Source organism: Dermochelys coriacea, chromosome 3 (genome assembly GCF_009764565.3).
Source record: "Dermochelys coriacea isolate rDerCor1 chromosome 3, rDerCor1.pri.v4, whole genome shotgun sequence".
NCBI classification, from domain to species: Eukaryota; Metazoa; Chordata; order Testudines; family Dermochelyidae; genus Dermochelys; species Dermochelys coriacea.
In genome coordinates, this window is record NC_050070.1 from 150,718,624 (window position 1) to 150,733,594 (window position 14,971).

The window sequence follows — 14,971 nt, forward strand, 5'->3', positions numbered from 1 at the left end:
TCTCAGTCCCCAGAGGGTATCTGGGACGCAGTGAGCAGCCCTATCTGCATGCGGGGAGGGAGTGAGTCAAAACAGTTGCTCTGCTTTTAGGAAGGGAATCATACGTACAGGTGCGTTCTGTCATTCCCCAGCAGAGGGCAGTCATCACATGCATTGACATTGCCACTGAGCCCTGTGAAAATAGTTATTAGTTCTGACCCCTTCTACTGGAGCCAGGGCTGGGTCTAGACCCCCACAATACAGCGTGGACCTGACCCTGCCTGGCTCTTAGCTACGAGCTGTGCAGTGATGGGAGAGCCAGTGATAAAAGTATGAAAGGGAAACATGCAGCTGTGTCTAGAGGACCTTCCTGGCACTTAGCTGTGAATTACCTCCCCAGAGAAGGAGGCCCTAGGCTGGACAGAGCCCTGGGGGATGTGCTATAGGGCCTAATCCTGCCTTGCCCTTCTTGGGAGGGATTAAGTAGAATCTACTAAGGCATTTAGGGGGGAGGGATAGCTCGGTGGTTTGAGCTTTGGCCTGCTAAACCCAGGGTTGTGAGTTCAATCCTTGAGGGGGCCGTTTAGGGATCTGGGGCAAAAATTGGGGATTAGCCCTGCTTTGAGCAGGGGGTTGGTCTAGATGACCTCCTGAGGTCCCTTCCAACCCTGATATTCTATTCTATCTCACTTCTCTGCTGATTTGAAGCCTCACTTTTATCCACAGCCTGCTTTAGGCAGCTGCTTCTAGCAAAAGCTTATTGGAGAGACAATCAGGGGTGGAAATGGGCTGGCTTATGGCAGCTGGGCAGCTAGAATTCTTGCCTGCTATCAGCAGCTTGTGCTGCAGCTTCTCAGCATTCAGCTAAAATAAATCTGTAGCCCTTGAGATTGTGAAGGAAAAACTTCAAATCATGACACAAATGTCAGCAATGTCTGAGCCTGCAGAGAGCCTGATACAGGTGCTCTAGGACATGTGAACTGCCCCCATTCTTCTCTGTGAGGGTGTTAATTATGATGCAAGCTGAGGAGAGTGTAAATGTTAGCCTTGGTTAACTTTTCACTTCAGGTTAAATCATGCAAGAAAGGAGAGGGAAGATCACACTGAAGATCTGCACAGTCCATTGTGAGTGGTGATGCCAGTGAGTGGAACTCAAGCTGTGGGCGGAGTTTGGGACAGGACTGTGACATACTCTTCCCTGGAAACAAACCAGCCCACAAAAAGAAACCAGGTTAGTTTCCCAGCTCTCCTGCCTCCTCTCCCTCACTTTCTGTTCAAACACACAAGGGCCAACCTCTGCGTTGAGCTGTCATCCTCTGTCAAGGGGATATTCAGTCAGCCAGGCAGCTCCCCCTGGCTCTTTCACACGGAACCTCTAAGCTTTCAGGTAATAGATGTGATGGTGGATCTGCCATGCCCATAGAGCTCTGATCCAGCCTGTTAAAGTGAGGAGGTAAAAATAAAATAATGCATCACCCCTGCTCTGCGCCCCATCCCCAGAACCTAAGGACACACCAGGCGGCTGCTGTTGTTTCTTGAGTTGGTGTTTTTTTAATAGAGACACTCGTATTGTTTATTTTTGTCTACAAATGAATTATCAACAGATGTTAAAGTCACATTTTTAACCTAATTGCTAGGCCCCAGCTTGTGGGTTTATTTCCCATTGTCAGTAACCGGCTGGCAATTGAAATAGTTCCACCGCCACTTGGGACAGCTGATTAAAATACACATACCCCCTTCCCCTTTTTTATAAGAACAGCAGTGAAAAGGCAGTCATTTCTGCATCTGTAGGGACATGCAGAGTGGGATTCTGCTCCAGATGCACCCTTTCATCATGGCTGTGCCCTCAGCCCCACTCCTTGCCACCCGCCACCCGTCTCTGTTTTTAATAAACTCTATCAGTTTCTCAGCAGCCCCTAATTCTCAGCACTATTCAGCGCTGGTGATTTAAGGGGCTGCTTCCAGCTTTGAGATGGGAAACATCTGTTATGCCACTCAACCCATTTCCCCCAGAGCCAGGGCAAGGCTAGCATATTCCAGTTTCAGGATCAGGGCAGGGGCCGCTGCTGCAGACTAGTGTGTGATCCACTACGAGGCTCCAACACTGTGCTTGGCTTCAAGGAGGCAGCTGCCCTACACTGAATGTGGGAAGTGAGCGCTCTGGCCCATCCAGCAGCTGTGTCCCCACTACTGTCTTCCCTACTGCAGCATAGCCTGCTCCTCAGTGCACAACTGATGGTGTTAAGACCAGGTGTGCTTGGGAGACTAGATTCTGGGTCTCGTGACTGGTAGTGAGGGATTAGCTCAGCAAGCTGGCCCCAGGTGTGCTAAGAGGGCCTGCGGGCCAGCGGGGGTTTCCCCAGTCCCAAGATGCAGACCATGGCAGAATGACTTGCATGGCTGTTTTTATGGTCTTGTTTTTGTGTTAATGGGACACTAATGACACAAGTCCCTGTACGTCTGCCTTTGCTCTTGCTCTTGTGGAGCCCTTTGCAGCAGAGTGACCCCTTGGCAGCCTGCCCATAGCTGCCAGGCCCTGGGAGCTTAGAACAGGAAATCCACTTGGAGAAAACCCTGAATGGATTTGGTGACAACAGGTGCCAGGTTGATCTCTGCAGATGGGTGGCCTCTACGCACAGAGCCGGGGACTTGCCCAGGGCCAGTGTAGTGTTCCTCAGCCCTGCTCTGCAGGGACCCTTTCTAGGCAGGAGCTCCATCCTAGTGGTTCCTTGGCCTCTGCTGAGACTGCCAAAAATAAGTGCCAAAAGTGATGGTGGTTTTTGTGTCGTGGACACATGTCCCCCAGGAACTGGGCTGAGAATCCACCAACTCACTTAGTTCACATGTGGCCCTCGAACATCGGTCAGAAGAGGACAACTCAGTCACTGCTGACCAGAGCTGTAACTGGAATCAGCAGTAGCCTAGAGTATAATGGCTCCTTGCCCCCAGACTCCTATGCTCCCCAGTACTTTCTAAACTGAGCTCTGTTTTGGAACAAAATGATGGAGGGGTGACCCCAGGACCTCTTGGTGCCAACTAGCAAAGGGCATGGGAACACATAAGAGTTACAGGCTTGTGATTCCTCCTCATTGGTAGGTATCTATAGATCCCTGTCTCTGCTGCTCTTGTCTATACAGGGAAGGGGTGCTAAGCAGCGCCAGACTGTGTTACAACAGCAATACTAGATTTTGCCTGTGCACTGGGGAGCAAACAGTACTTCACTAGCAAGCAAAGTCTAGGAGCTAAAGCCATTTGGAAGTCCAGATGCTTTTCCAGGTTCAGTAAGGGAATATTGTCATGTTATTAGAGCGGGAGACTGATACTTTAGGACTCCTGGGTTCTGTTTCCAGTTCTGCCACTGACTCATTTGTGTGAGATTGGGCAAGACGTTTTATCTCTCTGCGCCTCAGTTTCCCCATCTATAACCCCAGGACCGTGCTCATACTCTACATGTTGTGGAGGGGTTGTGAGGGTTAGTTAATGAATGGTTGTAAAGTGCTTCAGATCTCCAGACAAAAGGTTCTGTATGGGTGCAAAGTGTAAAGAATTCTAAACAGACTGAGATCATACAAATATTGACCAGCTCCAGGGCCCTAGAAATCAAATATTGGCCAAGGGGAAAAAAATAGATCCTGAGATTATCTGGTATATTGCCCAATGCCTAGGGCAAATCCCATTTTCTGCTGCTGCCTTCAAAGACAGGTGTTTGTTTTTTCCCTTTGGGTTTTGTTACTTAAGTAGAAGACACTGAATGGCTGAAAACAAATGAAGCTTTCATTAAACATTTTGCAAGAAATGGGATGTGTAAAAGGAGATCATGTAGCACATTTATTATGGATTTTAAAAAAATAACTGAAGGGGAAGGATACAAATGGCCCATTTGTGAGGAGTTTTCTGTCCATCGCTCTACACTTTGGAAAGTTTCAGAAGCTCCAGTGGGCTGGATCATGGCTCTGGTGCAAGTGGGGTTGGCATGTAGCAGTGCCACCCTAGAAACAGTGCAGGGGGAGGTTTTAGAGAGGAACAGCATCCTCTTTGCTTCCCCCTTGCTCCAGAATTGTTGCTGGCCTGTAGCAGAAGCAAATTGTGATGACACCATGAGGGTTCAGCTGTGTTAAGGAGAACATTACAGGGGCTGGAGCCAACACACTGCCCTGCCCCATCCATCAGGTCAGGAAGGAGTAGTGGGCACACAGCCCCTAGTTATGCTTGTGTATCTTCCCTAGGGAGGTTATGCAGGGATATAAGGAGGGCTCTTACTTCCCCTTAGACTCCAAGGCAGCAATTGTAATCCAGGACACAGTTTAGCTCAGTGTGCGGTAGCTATAATTTGTAAAGTTCTCAGTGCTGATTTCTGCACAAAGCCCTGGTTTTCTCCAGGATTGAGCAAAGGTATCTTAGGTTACTGTGGGTGTTGTTCCTGCCAAATAGTTTAGACGCAGTGCTGTGTTGGCGCGTGAATCTTTTTTTTTTTGGTCAGTGACTGAGATATTATTGGAAAGATATTTGGCAAGACTGTAGCTGCTCAAGCGGGGGCTCCTAGCTGCATGTGGATTAGGTGGAGTCACAGGATACAGGGTGATTCATCCGCCTTGTAATGAAAACCCTTCCACATGAACTGCGAGTCACTAATTACACTTCAGATCCAGGGCTACTTAACAGAATTAGCATCACCTTCTTCAAACGCACTCCTGTCTCGTGCTGTGATGTGAGTTACACCACAAAGGCAGAGATGTTCGTAAATATCATTGAGCGGATCCTGGCCTGAAATTACTTTCAAATCACCTAACTGAGTGAAGCCTGCTTCAATTCTGCCTTTGGCAGTTGCCAGAAGTTGTCGTTTGCTGGGTGGAGTTTAAAGAAGTAGCCCAACCATTTGGATTTTCATTCTTGGGTAAGTTCTTATAACAACACTGACTTGCCTACCTGCCTTGCAGTGCTGTTGTAGCTGTGTCGAGTCCAGGATATCAGAGAGAGACAAGATGGGTGAGGTAATATCTTTTATTGGACCAACTTCTGTTGGTGAGAGAGACAAACTTTTGAGTCACACAGAACTCTTCTTCAGGTGTAAGCTCGAAAGCTGTGTCTCTCTCTCCAACAGAAGTTGGTCCAGTGGAAGATATTACCTCACCCAAGGCCCTGCTCCTGTAATTGGATCCACAGGGGCCAAGGGTTTGCCTGAACAGATCCAGTTGCAGGATCAGGGCCTCTGTGTACATACAGCACTTTGAAGATAAAAACTGCTATGTCCTTCTGTCATTTTCTACATTCTTCTGGGCTTGTGTCTTCTAGTGGCCACTGATGGCTGCTGTGCGATTTGGCACTAATGGATTTTAAGCCTAGAGACTCTACTGAAGGAAAATTCATTCCTGTGCTTGGAAGCTCCAGTGTCTCTTGCAAAGGTCTGTGAATGAATTAGATGATGTCTGTCGAGTACTTTGAAGCTTGAAAGCACTAAATACTATGTTGATTGTGAACCCTTTGGGGAACACAGTGGGATATAAATGTCAGGTCCTGAAGTAGAAACTTCCTATAATATCCTTCCAGATGGAGGTGGTGTCTCCCTTCCCCTTGCATTCTAACTGTGCACATCGCTGAGAGCACTCACTTCCTGAAATTACAGGGGCACAAATAACAGCTTTGTGGATGGCTTGCTCAGAGTGTTTGTGGAATCTACAGCAGATTGTTACCTTGGATTTTTGCTTCAGTTTACAGTTCTGAGCCCTGAGTGCAGAGGTCTCAAGAGGACATGCGGGACCTGATCTTCAGAGGGGCTGAGCACCCATAGACTTCAGTGAGACCTACTGATGCATCTCAGATCCACTGCGCTTGAAACAGAAGGCATATTAAGTTAGAGATCATTAACTCTTAGGTTCGCTGAAGCGCAGGGGCAAGTCTGTGTCTGATCTTGTTTGTTTCTGGTGGCTTCTGAGTCTTTTTTTAGTTTCTGTCTGTTTTTACTCCTACAGTAAGATTTTTCCCTGACAGAGTTCCCATTGCTCAAGACATGTCAATCTAGAGGGGAGAAAGCTCTGAGAAGTAGGCTATAGGACAGGCTCCATACACTTCTGGCAAGCTGGGCCTGAATTCTGCAGCATTACCCCTTGATTCTGCAACATTCTGATGTAGCAGATGGGAGATTCGTTAAGAGCTTCATTTACATGACAAAAGAAGGCTTTTAATGACTTTGATTTGAAATGAATAATAGCCTCAGATCAGCAGCCCCTTTGTTGTTTATGTAGATATTCAGTTTATTTTATGCTGTCCCCACCTGGTTTCAATTTGCCACACAGTTTTATACTGAAATATACAATTGCAGCAATGGAGTAGTCAAGGAGTAGCTGTGGAGGTGGTTTGATACTGTGGGATAAGGACGTTACCTGGACACATCTGCTAAAATTATAGCAGTGAACTAGATAACAATGTTGATCTCTAATTTTGTCATCTCTAGGTTTCAGAGTCAGTGCCTCACTGAGGTGAATGGGGTGATTCACCCCTCTCCGAGCTATTGTTTCAGGCTGTTTGCAGACTCAGGCGTCACTGCTTTGGTTACATTTGGATCATATTTTCAAGACTTTTTTGCAACTGTAAGGGCTACAACCATATTTTCCTTTTTTTCTTTTCTTTTCTTAAATTAAAGTGCAGTGCTGGAGCATGATTCTTCAGCCAGGGTTGGATTCTGGAACATATTCCACAGCTGCAGAAGTCTGACTGCAGAGAGTAATCTTGCCCTGGGATATGGAGAGGCTGGGATCTACTGGAGGTTTTTCCATCACTAATTTCTATCACTATCTGCAGCTGACGAAAAGTCAGATGGGCTTTTTGTGTGTGTCTTAATAACATAAGATGGCTGCAATAGGAGGGATTTTGGGTAAGCAGTTACAGTTTCCGTTTCCTGCCATTGCCGTTGGTTCTGGGGTCTTATGACCACTGTTTCCTCTAAGCTGTGCGCATGTGCGCACACACACAGATCCTAAACCCCACACACATGGCGAAACACCGTGCACACAAAAATTTGCATAGAAGAAATTTTTTGCTCACGTGGCCTGTCAAAAATTAGAGGGAACATTGCTCGTGACCTCATTGTCTAGTTGAGTTACACATAGGAAGGGGTGCTGTGTACTGAAAGCATATGATTACATTTGTGTGCTAGTTTCCAGGGCACAAGCAGAGGTTGTTTTTAGTACAATGGTGTGTTTGGAGCCAATCTAATCAGTTTAATCACTGTATGTCATCTGGAAATATGACTGATTGTGTTTGTTCTGATCAATGGTTGGCTTGGACTGGTTTGGGGTGAGACAAAGTAACTGATTTCTCTGATGCGCCCCCTATAAGATTTGATTTTTTTTTTAAAAAAAATCTAGATCTCACAGTTGCAAAGGTGACCCCAGTGGCAGGCCATCTTAGGGCTTGTCTACACTACCTGCTGGATCAGCAGTATAGACGCGATATATCAATCGCTGAGCGCTCTCCAGTTGATTCCGGTACTCCACCAGAATGAGAAACGCAAATGGAGTCGACAGGAAAGCATCAACTGTCGACTTACCGCAGTGAAGACACCACGGTAAGTAGATCTCAGTACGTCGACTTCAGCTACGCTATTCACATAGCTGAAGTTGCATATCTTAGATTGACCCTGCGCGGTAGTGTAGACAAGCCCTAAGTCTGCAGACAGGTAACTTGAAACAAACTTATAGATTAGATTGGCTCCTAGCTCTTTAGGAGAAATGACTGCCCTATGGATATGGGGTTAACCCTAATGATGATTAAATACAAGTATCTCTCTCTTGTGCATCCTGTAGGGTCAACCCCTACAATGACAAAGAAAGAGGTGGACAAATTGGAAAGAGTCCAGAGGAGAGGGGAAAAAAAATTGGTCAAAGGTTTGGAAAACCTGACTTATGTGGAAAGTTAAAAAACTTGGGCATGTTTAGTCTTGATAAAAGAAGATTGAGGGGGGACCTGGTAACAGTCTTCAAATATGTTAAGGGCTGTTATAAAGAGGACAGTGACCAATTGTTCTCCATGACCTACCTGAAGGTAGGACAAGAAGTACTTGACTTAATCTGCAGCAAGGGAGATTTAGGCTAGATAATAGGAAAAACTTTCTAACTATAAGGGTAGTTAAACTCTGTATTAGATTTCCAAGTGAGGCTGTGGAATCCCCATTACTGGAGGTTTTTTAAGAACAGGTTAGACAAACACCTGTCAGGGAGGGGCTGGGGATACTTGGTCCTGCCTCAACACAGGGAGTGGACTGGATGATCTCTTGAGGTCCTTTCCCCTACATGTCTATGATTCTATAATGCATTTAGATTAGGTTCTAAGTGGTATTTCTAATGGGGATGGCTAACTCAGGTTAGGAATATACCTTTTTTTCTAGTCTAGACATACCTAAGGGACAAGCCTCAGCAGAAAGGTCTTGCCTAGACTAGGTTTATGATGTGATGTTCACTTGCTGAAGTCTGATCTACACATATTTGGGTGGGGGCTGTGTTTTGTTTTACTAATATAGTTACACTGGTGCAACCCCTCCTGTGGATGTAGTTATGTTGGTGTAAAGGTGCCTTTTACCAGTATAGCTTATTCCCATAAGGAAGAGGAATACCTATCCTGGTCTAAAGCACATTTATACGCATATAGCTGTGTCACACTAGGAGGTTGCACTGCACTGACTGTACTAGTATAGGTAAAGTGATACAATTAGGATATGTCTATACATCCAGCGCTGCAGTGGCGCAGCTCTACCGATACAGTGTCACTTATGTTGCTCAGCGGCGTGGAATAACATAAATTTTGCCGACATAGGCTGTAAAGTAGACATAGCCCTGGCGTGTAACCAAGGCCTAACTATCCCAAGGCACATTTCCTTTAATACATGTTAAAACTGCTTGAATTAAAGCCGAGGCCTAATTTACACTAGGAACTTACATCGGTATAGCTATGTCTCTTAGGAGCGTGAAAAACCCAGGTGTAGACAGCACTAGGCTGATGGAAGAATTCTTCTGTCGACCTAGCTACTGCCTCTCAGGGAGGGGGATTAACTCCACTGACAGGAGAACCTCTCCTGTCGGCAGAGGTAATGTCTATGCTGAATGCTGCGGTGCTCAGCTGCTCCTGTGTAGCATTTTAAATGTAGACATAGCTTTAGTCTCTCTGCCCTCCAATGTGTGCTAACGTCACACCTTCACTCCTAGTCTAGACAAGGTCTGAGACAGAGTCAGCATACGTGATCCGGTGCTTTGGGAAATGTATTGCAACATGCACCCAGCCTGGGGACAGCCAATGTAGGACGTCAGCCAGAAGCGGAACTGGTCTGATGAGGTAGGCAGAGACTCGCACCGGGGAGCTTGTGTGTAGGGGGTTGAGCTCCGTCAGTCCATGCCACTTGGTTTTGAAGAACGGTATTCTGAAGCAGAGGAAGGATGGTTTATTGGCTCAAACTCTGGCTTGGGAGCCAGGAATCCTCTGCCCCTGACTCACTGTGTGACTTTACGCAAGTCATTGTCCCTCCTGTGTGCTATAGTTTCCCCATCTGCAAGCTGAGGAGCAGGATCCTAAACCACGCAGTGGGCCTGAAAAGCTGAATTCATTGATGTCTGTAAAGTACTTTGGGATCCTCACATGGAAGGGGCCAAAAATGGGCAGAGCAATCATTATCGAGTGATGCTATAGCAGCGGTTCAGAGTAGCAGGGACTCTGAGAAGTAGGCCAGTTAGAAACAGTTCTGCTCCCTGGGTCCTATGCATTCCTCTTCCTGACTGGTGCGTGCTGGGGACTACGATGAGAAAATAAGCTCTTTGTCCCTTTGGAGGCTTCTTGCTCCTCCGCATGGGGCTGCAGTGGAGGTGGCAGTGCTGTGACCCTCAGGATCCTGAGCTCAGCTGGGAAATAAGCCCAGGAGTAGCAGGTAAGGGGGCAAAGAGCCTGTTTTTGAGCCAAATCCCCTGTGCAGCACACAATGAATGGAGGGGAGGAAGACAGCTTGACTCCCAGCAGAACTTCTAGGATGTGCCGGTGGCTCACAAGTTTCTGGAATGATAAATAAAGCCTGCCATCTCCTGGCTCCTGCTGCCTGTTTAATAGGCGCCCAGGACAGAGTGGGGTTTATTGAAGAGGAGAAGGGCTCTCTGCCAAGGGCTGTGGTGGCTGGCAGACAACTCAAGAGCCTTGTTAAGATTCATCCCCAGCCCCTAGCTTTGGAAAGATCCATGACCCACTTTGGGCCCTGGGCTGGCTCCTGAGCGGAGGAGGCTGCACCTGGTGCCCTGCAGAGGGGAAGAGCAAGGAACGCTTTAGTGGGTGGGCAGCAGAGAACAAGCGAGGGGGCAGTGCCCGCCAGAGTGGAAGGACTGGCGGTTGGGAGGAGGAGCAAGGGGATTGAACAGCTAGGGAGGGTGCGGGTGCCAGCCACGAAGCGGAGAGGGACAGAGGAAGGTGCCAGCCTGGGGCAGAGGGAGGGTATCCGGGGAAGGTGCGGCGGGGGCAGTGAGGGCACCGGCCTGGGGCCGAGGGAGCCGGGAGGGCTGAGCCTGGGGGAGGAGAGGAAGGCGGCTAGGGGCGGGGCCGGACCTGCTCGCTGGCTACATGTGGCTCCCTGCGCCCTCGGGGCGCTCAGCAGCCGCAGCAGCAGCGCGGGAGCGGACTGAGGCCGCCGGAGCCGTCCCGGAGCAGGTGGGTGAGGCTGGGCCACCGACCCCCTTTCTGCGCCGCCGCCCCGGGACAGGCGGGACATCGGCCGCTGGCGGACTGCGCGCTCCGGGGAAGCAGAGCCCCCCCCCCGCACCCCCTAGTAGGAGAGGAAGGGCCCCGATCCCGGTGGGGGGGGGTCTGACCCGCTTGCCTGGCTCGTGGGTGGGGGAGGCCGAGCTGCTCCTTGCCCAGCACGTGGGTCCCGAGCAGCGGGTGTTGCGGGTCGGGGCCCCCTCCCGTCTCCTTCCCACAACCCGCCTCTCCGGCCAGCCACGTGTAAATCGGCTTCCTGCTGCTGTAGGCAGATGCCTCGGGCCCAGCCCCTGCCACCGGCGCGGGGGCACAGCCTGCCCCATTGCTGATAGTCCCCCCCAGGAGTTTGTGGAGTAACGGAAGCAGGCACTTTCCCGCGTGTGGGTGTGTGTCCCAGTTCACCGACAGTGTCATCACCTGAACGTCTCGGGCACAGGAATCGGGCAGCACCCAGTGGGCTGGGCGTGGGTAGGGAGCTGCCAGTTGTCAGTTCCTTGGAATAGGGCAGGTCAGCGGAATGCGTTAGGAGCGAGTTTTCCCCCAAAGCCAGGCAATGGTCATTATCCCTGCGGCACTGCTCCCTGTCTGCGGTGGGGCTGAATGTCCCTGTAATGGTTACTGCTGGGGCAGTGGGTGGGAGATGGTGGTGGTGGTGGTGGTGGTGTCCCAACTGTACCGTGCAGCCTGGCCCAGGTGCGGGTCTTTACCGTGTACCGCCTTGGCACTGGGTGGATGTCTTCAGTGCCCACGATGGGAGCGACTGTTTGGGGCTGCTCATGTTGTTGCTCTAGGATCAGTAGTGCCCACCATTGTGTGTGGGGAGCTTTACAAACATGCAGGATTAAGGCAAGATCCCAGCCCCAAGGAATATACAGTCTGCCGTGGGCAGAGCCAGCCCAATAAGGATGTAGGGTCGTGCTGGAGAGGAGAGCAGTGCTGGAAAGGGAGGTGGAAGAAAGACGCTCTGAAGGAGGTTTGGTGAGTGGGACTAGGGAAGCTGCTGTGTTGTGATGGCTGTGGGGAGCTAGAGCGCTCTCTTTGTAACCCCTTTGTGTCACATGGATTCAGTTTGGAAGGCTCTTGTGTAAGAGGAGCCGGAGGGCGGTCTGGGGTAGCTCCCTGTATCTGGCCCTGCTGCCTTGTCTGCTGCACTCCCCCTGGTTAGTGGTTGTAGGGGATGGCCAAGATAGGAATTGCTCTGAATGGGGTGACAGGACACCACAGAAATGTTAGTGAGCATCTCTTTCTTTTCTTGAGAGTGACAACTGTATTAATAGTGAGTCTGATAGGAGCAGGACCAGAGACCGCCACACACTGGACCCTGTGCCCACCCTTCCTTAGTAGACTTTATAGACGCCAGATAGGGGAATCCCAACCTTGCTGGGCACTAATACCAGTTCAGCTGACTAAGATCTCAGTTGTACCAGCCATTGCCCACTCTCTGCCTTTGAGTGGGGCACCTTCAAGCTGTGAGTTGGGGTGATGGTGACCAGGCTCTGGGGTCCAGCCTTGAGACTCGTCATTGAGGTCCTGGGTAAATGAGCATCGGCCCCCAATCCCACACCTGGCAGGTTCCCTTGGGTTAAAGGCATGCAAGTCATCCAAATGTCACAGCTGAGATATGCTTCCCTTTTCATCCTGAGCAGCAAGCTGCCTCCCTAGGCCTGTCCCTTGAGCTGCCTGCTCCAGCCAGCTCCCTCATTGTCCAGGGTCTATGCCAAAACATGAATCCCCAGTCCCTTTTGTGAAATCCCAAAACATGTAATCCTCTTGTCTCTGTGGCAGCAGCCAGCTCCTGCCCTAAATAGCTTTGAGTTTCTCAGGGCTTATCTTCACTCGGTTAACTTGAGTCCTGTCCACACACCCATAATCCTGACTGGAGTGTGGTCCTTCAGGGGTATAAGCTAAAGCTTGAGTGAGCAAAACTCACCAGTCGCTAACGTGACTGCTCTGTAATGTGGATGCAAGCTAACTCTACCCAGGTGCTGCTAGTCCTCCAGTGCCTTCCCTCAATTCACTGGGAAAAAATTCAAAGAGCACCTTAGCTTACTGCAACACAAGGAGCCATGGGAAACAGCTCCAGCAATCATAGGGCTAGTCTGCACTACGAAGTTACGTTCAGGGGTGTGAAAAATTCACTCCCCTATGAGACGTATTGAAGTGAACCTCGTGTAGACACTGCTAAGTCGACGGAAGAATTCTTCTGTACATCTAGCTACCGCCTCTCAGAGGGGTGGATTTACTGCCGTGATGGAAGAACCCTTCCCGTCACTGCAGTAGTGTCTACACTACAGCAGTCTGACTGCTGTTGTAGGGTTTCTAATGTAGATGTACCCTTAGTGCTACACACGAGTGAGTGCAGAGTCAGTGAAGATGCAGTAGCTGGCGTGTTATGTCATAGTGTGGCTGCAGTCACTCAAGCAAGGCCAACTCGAGAGGAGTAACTTGAGCATAGATCACTCGAGTTTTAGCTCTACAGGGAAGACAAACCTTCAGAAATAGGAGGATGAGGAGTTGGGTGAGAATGAATCTGCTTCAACCCACACAGCAGGGCTGGGATCCTGGAAGGCACAGGAAGTGAGGAGCTTGGGTCTTGCAGGGTGTCCCTGGGCCTCCTCCCCTTACTAAGCTACTTAATGAGAGGAAGAATCCTACCATGAGGAATTAATGCTAGTACTTCATTATCTCCTGGGTGGAGGATGTTAATGAATTTGCTAGCGTTGGCGGATCAGCATTATTGTTCAGTCACTTGAGGACTTGGCCTAGCCTGACCGTCCTCCTTACTGTGGCTGCCTGGACCCAGAGCACATGGAGCAGGGCCTCTTACATGCAGTCCAGAGTCTTCCACCTTCTGCAGTTAGCCCCACATCCTAGGTTGTCCAAGGAGGAGGAAGCTACTGGCTGTGACAGAAAGGGGAGCCTTCGGGGCTACGGACCCTGGGCTGCCAAGGAGTTGGGACTTTCAGGTTCCCATCAGCCTCCCAAAGAGCCAGGAGCCGGATGGGCAAGGGATCAGCAAATCAGAACCCCACCTGCTTTCTGTGGCACCTTCAGTGAAATGGAATCATCTCCCCAGAAAGCTTAGATTTAGACAAATAAGCATTCTATGATAGAAAGCCAGTCCCATGGATAATTTCTGACCAGCTCTAGTTGGGAGTGAAGTTCACAAGGTGGGGAAACTGGGATGTGGAAAGGGAAGAGAGGAGAACACAAAGGCGGGGAAGAGGGAGAGAAAGGAGGGTGGGGAAAAGGGAGAGAAACGAATCAGAAATAGACATGGCTCTAAAGGGGAACATGTTCTCCCACTGAGTGATGCAGGGCAAACAACTGATCATCACACAGCTTGCTTAGTACATAAGGGCATGTGCTCCCCTTGATCTTTGTGCAAACCATCCCTGGGAGAGCGTTGTCATAACCTCATACACCAGCCCAGAATTAAAATGGAGTTCAGCCTTCTCCGCAGTGAGTTAACACCTTTGCCATAGACCTTGCAGGCCGGCTCAGAATCTGAACTGCGTCACCTTGCCTGGCTTCTCCAGCTGCTTGCACTGCTCCAGCTGGAGGTGTGCGCCAATGCCATGCTCTGTTTAACAACAACAGGCAGAGCCCAGCTGTTTCCATCCAGCCTGGAAGCCAGATAACACAGTGATGCTTCAGGACAGTCTAGTCCAGGGGTCAGCAACCTTTCAGAATCGGTGTGCCGAGTCTTCATTGATTCACTCTAATTTGAGGTTTTGCATGCCAGTAATACATTTTAACGTTTTTAAAAGGTCTCTTTCTATAAGTCTATAACATATAACTAAAGTATTGTTGTATATAAAGTAAATTAAGGTTTTTAAAATGTTTAAGCTTCATTTAAAATTAAATTAAAATGCAGAGCCCCCCGGACCGGTGGCCAGGACCCAGGCAGTGTGAGTGCCACGCATGCCATAGGTTGCCTACCCCTGGATGGAACATTAACTTTCTGTTCCACAGGCCTGTCTTCCAAAACAGCTCACCCTGAGATCCCCATCCAGAGGAGATGGAGATTCTCCCAGAGGCCTCTGGATTTGCTGCAGCATGTCTCTATCTCTCCACACCAGCCTGTAGTAGAGATTCCCTAGGGAAGCAATGGACACTCCATCCTGTGAGACACTTATAACTCTTCTCCAGGGGGATTTTTCCATGTCTAGACTGTAGAGACGCATCCTGGCCCTCTCTTCCTGGTCTGTCCTTAGCTGGGAGTGAAGGAGAGCTGCCAGTTCTGGTTTCCAATGAGCCGCATCTG

General features: G+C 49.5%; 1 protein-coding gene across 4 annotated transcripts in view; it reads left to right on the forward strand.

Moving 5' to 3' along the window:
- SLC29A1 (solute carrier family 29 member 1 (Augustine blood group)) overlaps positions 1-14,971 on the forward strand; it is a 58,356-nt gene that overhangs the window by 14,644 nt on the left and 28,741 nt on the right. Inside the window, exon 2 of one of the 4 annotated variants that reach the window (XM_038396534.1) lies at positions 1,048-1,210. The exons of 1 other annotated variant lie outside the window; for it this stretch is intronic. The gene's annotated coding sequence lies outside the window, so the exon portion shown is untranslated. Of the gene's footprint in view, positions 1-1,047; positions 1,211-4,125; positions 4,874-10,398; positions 10,654-14,971 lie in introns of those variants that run through there. 2 more of the 4 variants (XM_043511587.1, XM_038396530.2) reach the window with 2 other exon arrangements.